Source organism: Hydractinia symbiolongicarpus, chromosome 5 (genome assembly GCF_029227915.1).
Source record: "Hydractinia symbiolongicarpus strain clone_291-10 chromosome 5, HSymV2.1, whole genome shotgun sequence".
NCBI lineage: Eukaryota > Metazoa > Cnidaria > Hydrozoa > Anthoathecata > Hydractiniidae > Hydractinia > Hydractinia symbiolongicarpus.
The window spans coordinates 8,064,349-8,075,309 of record NC_079879.1 but is presented as its reverse complement, the minus strand read 5'-3'; the positions used below and the strand labels follow the sequence as shown (position 1 = coordinate 8,075,309).

Below are 10,961 nucleotides of genomic sequence, written 5' to 3'. Positions count from 1 at the left end.
AAGCTCTATCATGTGTACAGGTAGCGGCATAAAAAGACACCTTAGTCATTAAAGTTACTGCAAAAAAACTTTCATAACAAAAGAACCATCCATTATGTAAATTCTCTTACAATTCTGCCTCAAACCACTGATGGTGATTTATATTTAATGTGGTCTGTGCTCAATGGATTTCAGGATGGACCAGGTTTCCAGTGTTTAGCTCCCATTGCTACAAAAATCTTTATGAAATGACAAACTAACTAGACAATGGGGGGACATTGAACTTATAATCTCAAGTAGAGGAGATGATTCAAACGCTCTACCGACAGAGCTGCACTAAATCCATCATCTTTTTAAGAACTTATGGGAACACGACCTTATATTTGCTGCAATGATTTCCACAACATAGCTTAGTACACCTTTTTTGCTTGACATGACATTCATACTCTTTCTAGAAAGATTGCAGTTCCCGAGCATTAACAAATGTAAAAATAACATTTTGCATTGATTATAATGTTTTGTTAGAAACAGCATCCATACTTTTACTAACAGCGCGTGAAACCGCCACAGCATTGACGCAATTCTTATATTGATTTTCACCACACAGTGTTCTGTTAAAGGCACATAAGACGTATATTGGTTCCATGGTTACAGAACTCTCATGCACACATTCGCTAAAATTTTCAAGAGGGGAAAGCAAATACACAGTTTGTGCTTGCTATCAACGACACAGTATCCATAAATTCGGCAGATTTTTTTAAAAAAATTATATTTGTCGCACTTTTTTACATGTGTTGTAAACGACTCAGCATCCATACATTTCTTAGATTGTTTTTCACTGATCATTCACTCGTTCGTTGTAATGTAATTAGTTTCTCCACTAAAAAACAAAACACAAAACAATAAAGTATTGAAGCAATTCTCCGGAATTTGCAGACAATACATAGAGGTCTAATAGTACTCTAAAAGATGTGTTCACATATTTCTATTTGAGGAGTCTAAAGCAATAAAAAAGCAAGGACTTACATTTACATTGTATGGATCTTCGTTTAATATTATTCTTTTACCAAAAATACAATTTAGCAAAGCAAAAAAATGAATGCCAAGATTTAATCTAAATATAACGTAAATATTTCTTAATAACCCTAGAAGGACACTGGTCTCTGCTTCATGTACAATAAAAATATAAAGTAAAAGAACGTTTTAGTCCAAAGTAAAAGTCTGCATAACTTTTTAAACAGTTGTGTGAAAGTTTAACAAACATTTAAGAAATTTCCTCAAATAATTATTTTTAACGTTGCAAAAATAAGAAATATAAAAACATTTATATATATGCAAATAGTAATGAATGGAAACATTTAAGAAGTTTCCTCAAATAATTATTTTTTAATGCTGGAAATATATAAATAAAAAAACCCATCTATTCATGCATGCAGATAGTAATGAATGGAAACTCGTTGTTCTTAATTGAAAAAAAAATTTTATATAGAAAAATCCTAGTTGGTACACATTTTTGCTGTTTTTTAGGCTGAATCAAAAAGAAAAACATTTATGTGGAGTATTTGTTCCACTAGTGCTATTGGCTTTATACCATAGGTTATAACTGTGTGCCGTTTTCATGAATACAAATAGGTCCAGAATCAATTTTTAAAAGCCAATTGCTCTTTTCAAGTACAAGTTTCAGGAATTTCATAAAGTTTCTTCATTGACGGTATTTTTTGGGCTTGGTGACTTGTTGATTATATTTTCAGCCTGAACACATATGTATTGGTTTTGACGCACAATCAAACACTTGCAACACTGACACTGGTCCATTGTGGCCAAAAAGTAGCGATGTATGTCACTCACTAACTGCAATGCTTGTTGATTCTTTTTTCCTTATTGCTTTATAAAAATCCAAACAATGTTTTCAATTCTGTTGACATGGTCACAAAAAGACAAATAGAAATAACAGACTTCGTAGACTACACATTCATTGAGAAAATTGTATTACATCCAGAATATTAGAGAACTCCATTTCAATTAAATTTTAACAAAGTTTTGTGATATATAGTATGATTTTCATTAAGTATATGCGGGAATATTGGAATACCATGCTTGACTCTGTACAGTTAATCAGTTAAAGCTAAGATGTTAATGGATAACAATATAGAACCACTGAATTATGTTTCACATGAATTAAATTCCATGTGGACTATTTTTTTTTGTGGATGCCACATCGTCTGTAATTAGTTTGCAGATATTTTTTGAGCTGATTAATTAATGTGAATAACTGTTTTTTGTAGACAGACTTAGTTCAAATCAAGTGGACTTAATTTGACAATTTTTTTAAACAACAATACCATGAATTTTACCCATGCTAAACATAATTCACGGAATACAAACACTGTGATCAGTAGGAAACGCATGTTTGGCCAATGTAGCTTTGATACACAAAGAAATATTGACATAAATTCTGTATTTTTTCTTAAAAAAAACAAAAAAATGTTCCCTGATTTTTAAAATGTATGTTGGGTTTATAGTTAACGGACTAGTTTTTATGTGTCTTGAGCCATCGTGACAACGTTTTGCAAAATAGAAAATGTTTGGTGGCTAATCCTGCTGGAAAAGGTTTTAATATGGTGTAGTTATTTCGTGCTTTTTTCACCGCTACTTGTGAGATTTTAAAATATATGTTCAGGTAGGGGGTACAGTACATCTGAATAAAGCACTCCGCCATGATGTGTGACGGTTTAAGTGATCCAACTGGCATTCAATGTCTTATAAATAACTCAATTTTATTTGAATCGCACTTGCAGAAAACTTCTTTCTATAACAACTCATCAGAGTTTTAGTATAACGTATATCTGCACTAATCACTAGATGAATGGCAGGGTTTAACTGCATTTAACGCTCAAACTGTCGTTTAACATAGATATTGAGGTCAACATACCCATACTCATCGAAAAGGATTGGAATAAGTACTATTACAGGGAGCTGTTACAATTCAGGCATGAGCCATCTAACGAAGTGGACGGAAATGCAATAGCAATAATAAGAACTGATTCTTTACAAAACGGACAAGAAAAATTGATTGACTGGTTTGCGAAGAAGATTGAGACTGTAAAAGCAGACATTTCCTGTAAAGTTTTAAAGTGTTTAAAATAGATATTTTAAAATTAAATGCTTATCTCTACTTTTTTGGATTGTACGCTAATTGAAGAGAAAAAAAGCCTATAGTTGCCATTTCGTGCAAAAAAATTTGTCCGCTCGAGTGTCCGTTAATTAAGTGTCCGCTAATTGAAGAGAATACTGTATACATTTATTTTCAGCAGCGTTTTAAGCTCTACTCAATAAAGGCGACGGGGAAACACGGGGAAAATTTTTTTTTTGTGTATTCACTAAGTAGATTTTTCTGCGGACCTTATCGACTAGTGTAGGTGCTTACACGATTTCAACTGAGTTAACTATTTTTATTCGCTAAACGACAAAATTACAAGACGAAATTTAAGCAACAAATTACACATGTAAGATGACATAAAATATAATAAGAAATAAACACTTACTAGATATATAGTGGCGTAAGCCAAGCCAACTACATGTGAGAGAAAACAACTAAAACAGATGCTGAGATACAGGACAACTCCTGTGATGTATGAAAGAAAAATTTCACTCAACAGCAAATTTAATACAAAAATGTATGTTCGACTCTGTCATTACATGTTGAAGACTGAATGCGCAGAAAAAAGATGTGCAAGATGTGCAGAAAATTTAACTAAAAATAGTACCAAAATTACAATTATTCTCTTTACATAATTAACACGGGACAATACATCACAACACAAAACTAACAAAATGCATCTTGTTCTCCACCGCAGAGCGAACTCTACAGCAGAGCACATACGCGACACCACAAGGACAATACAAATGACGTATCAAAATAAATGTCAATACGGCCGGAAATTCATGTAGGCTGTTGTTTTGTGAGCTACTTTACGTATCCGCACCCTAAGCAACGTTCATTTACACATATGCGCATTAGAAAAGATAGAATTATCACATTTATGTTATCTTAAAATAACTCGAGTTATCTTACAATCAAGACATTTATGTGAATATACACGCATTCCGAAATCACATTAATAGAGTTATCTTAAGATAGCACTTGTTATCTTAAAATAACTTTATTAATGTGACTTTTGAATGCCGTAGGGCTGAGCCGAAACCAAACCATCGCGCTATCGCAATTAAAAAAGGTATTAAAATTAAAAACTTAAATTTAGAGTTAAAAACTCTAATTTAGTATTTTTAGAAAAAACAACTTTTCTTTTTTATTTCCAGATCTCCTTCCTGGTTATTTGTTGAAGTTGGATCTGTCAGGTTAACAATAACAAATTTTGAAGAGGTTTTTCTGTTTGTGTAAAATCTTTCTGACGCTATACGTTAATTATTTACTAAGGGTAATCAATTTCATTGTAGCGCGCTCTCAAAATGAGCCCTAAAAGAAAGCCAGCCCTTAGCAAAAAATGGCTATAAATATTTCATAAGTTATTAAATGTTTCAATCCAAATATTAAATTATTACGGTTCTTGACATTCCTTTACATTTCGGGGATCGTGTGCGCGGGGTTGATGATGGGCTATGTTACGGTAATCCCCTAAAAATAAGTTAATAAAAAGGGAGAAGAAAAACGCGAATGGTCTGAAAAAGATCCTAAATCTAAACATAGATCTTGATAAACGTAGGTCTCTTTTAATGTGTTTCTTTGTGAACTAAAAAATCTCACTATAGGAGTCTCAAAGGCTCTTTATAGGAGAACAGAGGTTTCTACTGTTACATGTATGTTAGCAATTTATTATGTATAAATATGCCTCAGGGTAAGATATCAAAGTTTCCAATAATCTGTTAGGTTTACTGAATTTTGTTTGATCTGACCTACATACTAACTATGAGTATAGCCTAACGCAACTATGACATCATAACCATTGAAACTTTAAATTGCTTCTAGTCAACATTAGAGTAAAAATAAATAATAAAAACATGTCTGTCATGTCACATCATACTTCATTTTAAGTGAAGAAAATAAAAAAAAAAGTTTGACCTTTGTTTCCCATTACCGCGAACGTTTGTCTGTTTTATAAAAATAATGTTTTGAGTAAAAAATTTTGGAATGAATTTCTCTACAAATTGTCATTTTGCTCGATATTCAGCAAATTATAAAGTGTAACCTTTCTGGAGTATGGCATTGAAAAATAGGTGCAACTTACACTCGTTTTTCCGTAGTATATTTCGTGCACATTAACCAATCACAGAAAAACTTAACCACATAAGAATATAAAAACCATTTCCGTTAAGGTGGATTTCCACTTAAAATCAAACAAATCGAAAAAAAACAATAAAAATACTGAAATTTGATTAAATATCTGCTAATTATTTTGTTTTTAAAATTTTTTTTTCCTGAAAGTTGACTGGCTTTAAACCTTTCTGCTTTCTTAGCATTGAAATAATCCACTCCGCCGCTATTCCTTTGCAGGCTTAATTTTGTTTTAAAAAGATTTAATCTTTGACGTCAGTTAACTAGAGAATTGATATTAAAACTGGCTGAACTGACTACTGAACCTACAATCTTGGGCGACGTTTTTGGTTATAAAATATGGTGTAGGTAGGACCAGCTCATACACGTTGTTAACATTTCTGAAAGTACTGAGAGAAAAAGATATTTTTATTTTCCCATTTTTTGCTAAAATTGACCCAGTCCCAAGTCATTTAACGTACAAAACGCCTCAGATTATTCTGGGGCCTGTTAACAATACAGTTGATAACTCCAGCATTCATTTTATCAAATCACTTTCTCGAGTCTCTTGAACTTTCGTTAATACTTCATGGAGAAAGACATAAACAGAAAAATAACTGATACAAATATAATCTGATTTCTAACATATATACATTGTGCTTTTAAACAATTTTGGCAGAGCTACATATCAGTCCAGAACCTTTAGGACTGTGAAATATTTCTGCCAAGTAATTGTAAAAAATGTTTAGTAAAATAAAAAAAATAATAAACCTCGGTAAATAAGCAAAATAGAAAGAAAATAAAACACTTCAACACTACAAAACAAAAGTAAGTTCAAATAAAAAAGATATCGTTCTAAATTTTAAACACTTTCTAGACAAAACAGTGATTTTATATATGTCCTTTTTGTTTTTCGACCAATAACAGCCTTGACAAATTGTGCACTTAATAAGGTTCAGCATAATTAACGTAATATATATCTACGATATCTCCAAAATTACATAAGATGTAAACTACATTTATTAAAACGCTTAAAAACGTATTTGTCCGAATCATGCTACTAGACACAAAAAGTTATTAAACAAAACAAAGAAGCACGACATTTTATAGTTTGTTACCACTTGCTATTTTAATATAACGCAGTAAAAAAAAGAGGTAATTCAGAACGTCTTTTATCTCATTTTCTTTTCCGCTTCCCTTCCACCCTCTCATTAGCGCTCAGGCTGTCAAATAGTATAACGCTTTCTAAACGAAGTATAATACAGCTAGTTATTTATATACTAGTTTATGCTTCATGCATTTTTAGCACAAAGTGTAGATTATGAACGATTAGTTAGTGCAACACTCCAGTTCTATAAAACATCGCCTAAAAATTTTCTAAAGAGATTCTATTTCGTCGCAATTTTTTTTTATACGCCGGTTTTTACAACGGGAAATGTAATTGTTTTGTTATGAATTGGTGTATTGGTATTATTTTGTTTTAATCTGCAACATTTTTTAAAAAATTAGGGTGATAAGAATGCACGAAAAAAACTTCGATATTTCGACTTACAAGAACACCGTCAAGGAATATTAGAGCCAGTATTAAACACTGCAGGACCTCTGAAGCAAGTTATATATATCCTAACATGGGGAGCAATGATTAGTGCATATTATAGTATCAGGATACGAAATTGTAGGAATCCCGCAATCCCCCCTTGCCTCTGCATTCCACCACGCCACACGCATATCGATGTTAAAAATTCCCAATTAGAAATATTGTCGTCCCAAAGTTTACAAAATTAAAGATAATCTTTGAAGCTCAAAAATAAACAACTTAGCTTTGGTCTAATTTAGGTAACGCAGTAGTGTTCATCTTATTAGCGTATAGATATTTAAAAATATAAAAAATCAAACAAAAACAATAGGAATAATACTAATGATTTGTCAAACTACAGAGTACCACTGTTTATTCAACATGCTGTCGTCGAGTGTTTATTGTAGCCTCTTTGCAACGGTTGTTGGTTTTCGACTAGTGACTTACACGAAAGTCAAGCTAATGGCGGGGGAAAATGTATGATCACTGAGGACAAAAACAACAAACTTAAATCATCTTAAATATCACACTGGACATCCAAATACAAATGACAGAAAAGTCCCATATATAGCTTTATTACCCAGGTAAAGGGCGGCATGTCATTGGTTACAACTTACGTCATAGCGGGCAATAGCAACCGTGTTTAAAGTTTTAATAATCCATATAACAACGTATTACTATTATTGTATTACCGAATACTACAAGGTATTACAGTATATTACTGAATACTACAAGGTATTACAGTGTATTACCGCATACTACAAGGCATTACAGTATATTACTGAATACTACAAGGTATTACAGTGTACTACTGAATACTACAAAGTATTACAGTGTATTACCGAATACTACAAGGTATTACAGTATATTACTGAATACTACAAGGTATTACAGTATATTACCGAATACTACAAGGTATTACAGTGTGCAACTGAATACTACAAAGTATTACAGTGTATTACCGAATACTACAAGGTATTACAGTGTATTACTGAATACTACAAGGTATTACAGTGTACAACTGAATACTACAAATATTACAGTGTATTACCGAATACTACAAGGTATTACAGTGTATTACTGAATACTACAAAGTATTACAGTGTATTACCGAATACTACAAGGTATTACAGTATATTACTGAATACTACAAGGTATTACAGTGTATTACTGAATACTACAAAGTATTACAGTGTATTACCGAATACTACAAGGTATTACAGTATATTACTGAATACTACAAGGTATTACAGTGTATTACTGAATACTACAAGGTATTACAGTGTATTACCGAATACTACAAGACATTACAGTATATTACTGAATACTACAAGGTATTACAGTGTACTACTGAATACTACAAAGTATTACAGTGTATTACTGAATACTACAAGGTATTACAGTATATTACTGAATACTACAAGGTATTACAGTATATTACCGAATACTACAAGGTATTACAGTGTACAACTGAATACTACAAAGTATTACAGTGTATTACCGAATACTACAAGGTATTACAGTGTATTACTGAATACTACAAGGTATTACAGTGTACAACTGAATACTACAAATATTACAGTGTATTACAGAATACTACAAGGTATTACAGTGTATTACTGAATACTACAAAGTATTACAGTGTATTACCGAATACTACAAGGTATTACAGTATATTACCGAATACTACAAGGTATTACAGTGTATTACCGAATACTACAAGGTATTACAGTGTATTACTGAATACTACAAAGTATTACAGTGTATTACCGAATACTACAAGGCATTACAGTATATTACTGAATACTACAAGGTATTACAGTGTACTACTGAATACTACAAAGTATTACAGTGTATTACCGAATACTACAAGGTATTACAGTGTATTACTGAATACTACAAAGTATTACAGTGTATTACCGAATACTACAAGGTATTACAGTATATTACTGAATACTACAAGGTATTACAGTGTATTACCGAATACTACAAGGCATTACAGTATATTACTGAATACTACAAGGTATTACAGTGTACTACTGAATACTACAAAGTATTACAGTGTATTACCGAATACTACAAGGTATTACAGTATATTACTGAATACTACAAGGTATTACAGTATATTACCGAATACTACAAGGTATTACAGTGTACAACTGAATACTACAAAGTATTACAGTGTATTACCGAATACTACAAGGTATTACAGTGTATTACTGAATACTACAAGGTATTACAGTATATTACCGAATACTACAAGGTATTACAGTATATTACTGAATACTACAAGGTATTACAGTGTATTACTGAATACTACAAGGTATTACAGTGTATTACCGAATACTACAAGGCATTACAGTATATTACTGAATACTACAAGGTATTACAGTGTACTACTGAATACTACAAAGTATTACAGTGTATTACTGAATACTACAAGGTATTACAGTATATTACTGAATACTACAAGGTATTACAGTATATTACCGAATACTACAAAGTATTACAGTGTACAACTGAATACTACAAAGTATTACAGTGTATTACCGAATACTACAAGGTATTACAGTGTATTACCGAATACTACAAGGTATTACAGTGTACAACTGAATACTACAAAGTATTACAGTGTATTACCGAATACTACAAGGTATTACAGTGTATTACTGAATACTACAAGGTATTACAGTATATTACTGAATACTACAAGGTATTACAGTGTATTACTGAATACTACAAAGTATTACAGTGTATTACCGAATACTACAAGGTATTACAGTATATTACTGAATACTACAAGGTATTACAGTGTATTACTGAATACTACAAGGTATTACAGTGTATTACCGAATACTACAAGGCATTACAGTATATTACTGAATACTACAAGGTATTACAGTGTACTACTGAATACTACAAAGTATTACAGTGTATTACTGAATACTACAAGGTATTACAGTATATTACTGAATACTACAAGGTATTACAGTATATTACCGAATACTACAAGGTATTACAGTGTACAACTGAATACTACAAAGTATTACAGTGTATTACCGAATACTACAAGGTATTACAGTGTATTACTGAATACTACAAGGTATTACAGTGTACAACTGAATACTACAAATATTACAGTGTATTACCGAATACTACAAGGTATTACAGTGTATTACTGAATACTACAAAGTATTACAGTGTATTACCGAATACTACAAGGTATTACAGTATATTACTGAATACTACAAGGTATTACAGTGTATTACCGAATACTACAAGGCATTATAGTATATTACTGAATACTACAAGGTATTACAGTGTACTACTGAATACTACAAAGTATTACAGTGTATTACCGAATACTACAAGGTATTACAGTATATTACTGAATACTACAAGGTATTACAGTATATTACCGAATACTACAAGGCATTACAGTGTACAACTGAATACTACAAAGTATTACAGTGTATTACCGAATACTACAAGGTATTACAGTGTATTACTGAATACTACAAGGTATTACAGTGTACAACTGAATACTACAAATATTACAGTGTATTACCGAATACTACAAGGTATTACAGTGTATTACTGAATACTACAAAGTATTACAGTGTATTACCGAATACTACAAGGTATTACAGTATATTACTGAATACTACAAGGTATTACAGTGTATTACCGAATACTACAAGGCATTATAGTATATTACTGAATACTACAAGGTATTACAGTGTACTACTGAATACTACAAAGTATTACAGTGTATTACCGAATACTACAAGGTATTACAGTATATTACTGAATACTACAAGGTATTACAGTATATTACCGAATACTACAAGGCATTACAGTGTACAACTGAATACTACAAATATTATAGTGTATTACCGAATACTACAAGGTATTACAGTGTATTACTGAATACTACAAGGTATTACAGTGTACAACTGAATACTACAAATATTATAGTGTATTACCGAATACTACAAGGTATTACAGTGTATTACTGAATACTACAAAGTATTACAGTGTATTACCGAATACTACAAGGTATTACAGTATATTACTGAATACTACAAGGTATTACAGTATATTACTGAATACTACAAGGTATTACAGTGTATT

At 31.4% G+C, this 10,961-nt stretch overlaps 1 long non-coding RNA gene across 1 annotated transcript; it reads right to left on the bottom strand.

Moving 5' to 3' along the window:
* Positions 1–718: 718 nt before the first annotated feature.
* LOC130644550 (uncharacterized) lies at positions 719–5,498 on the bottom strand. The gene is made up of 3 exons (XR_008982611.1): positions 3,525–5,498; positions 1,006–1,093; positions 719–859 (listed from the first exon to the last, which is right to left on the bottom strand). It is a non-coding gene; the product is annotated as an uncharacterized LOC130644550 (long non-coding RNA).
* Between the last annotated feature and the right edge of the window lie 5,463 nt (positions 5,499–10,961).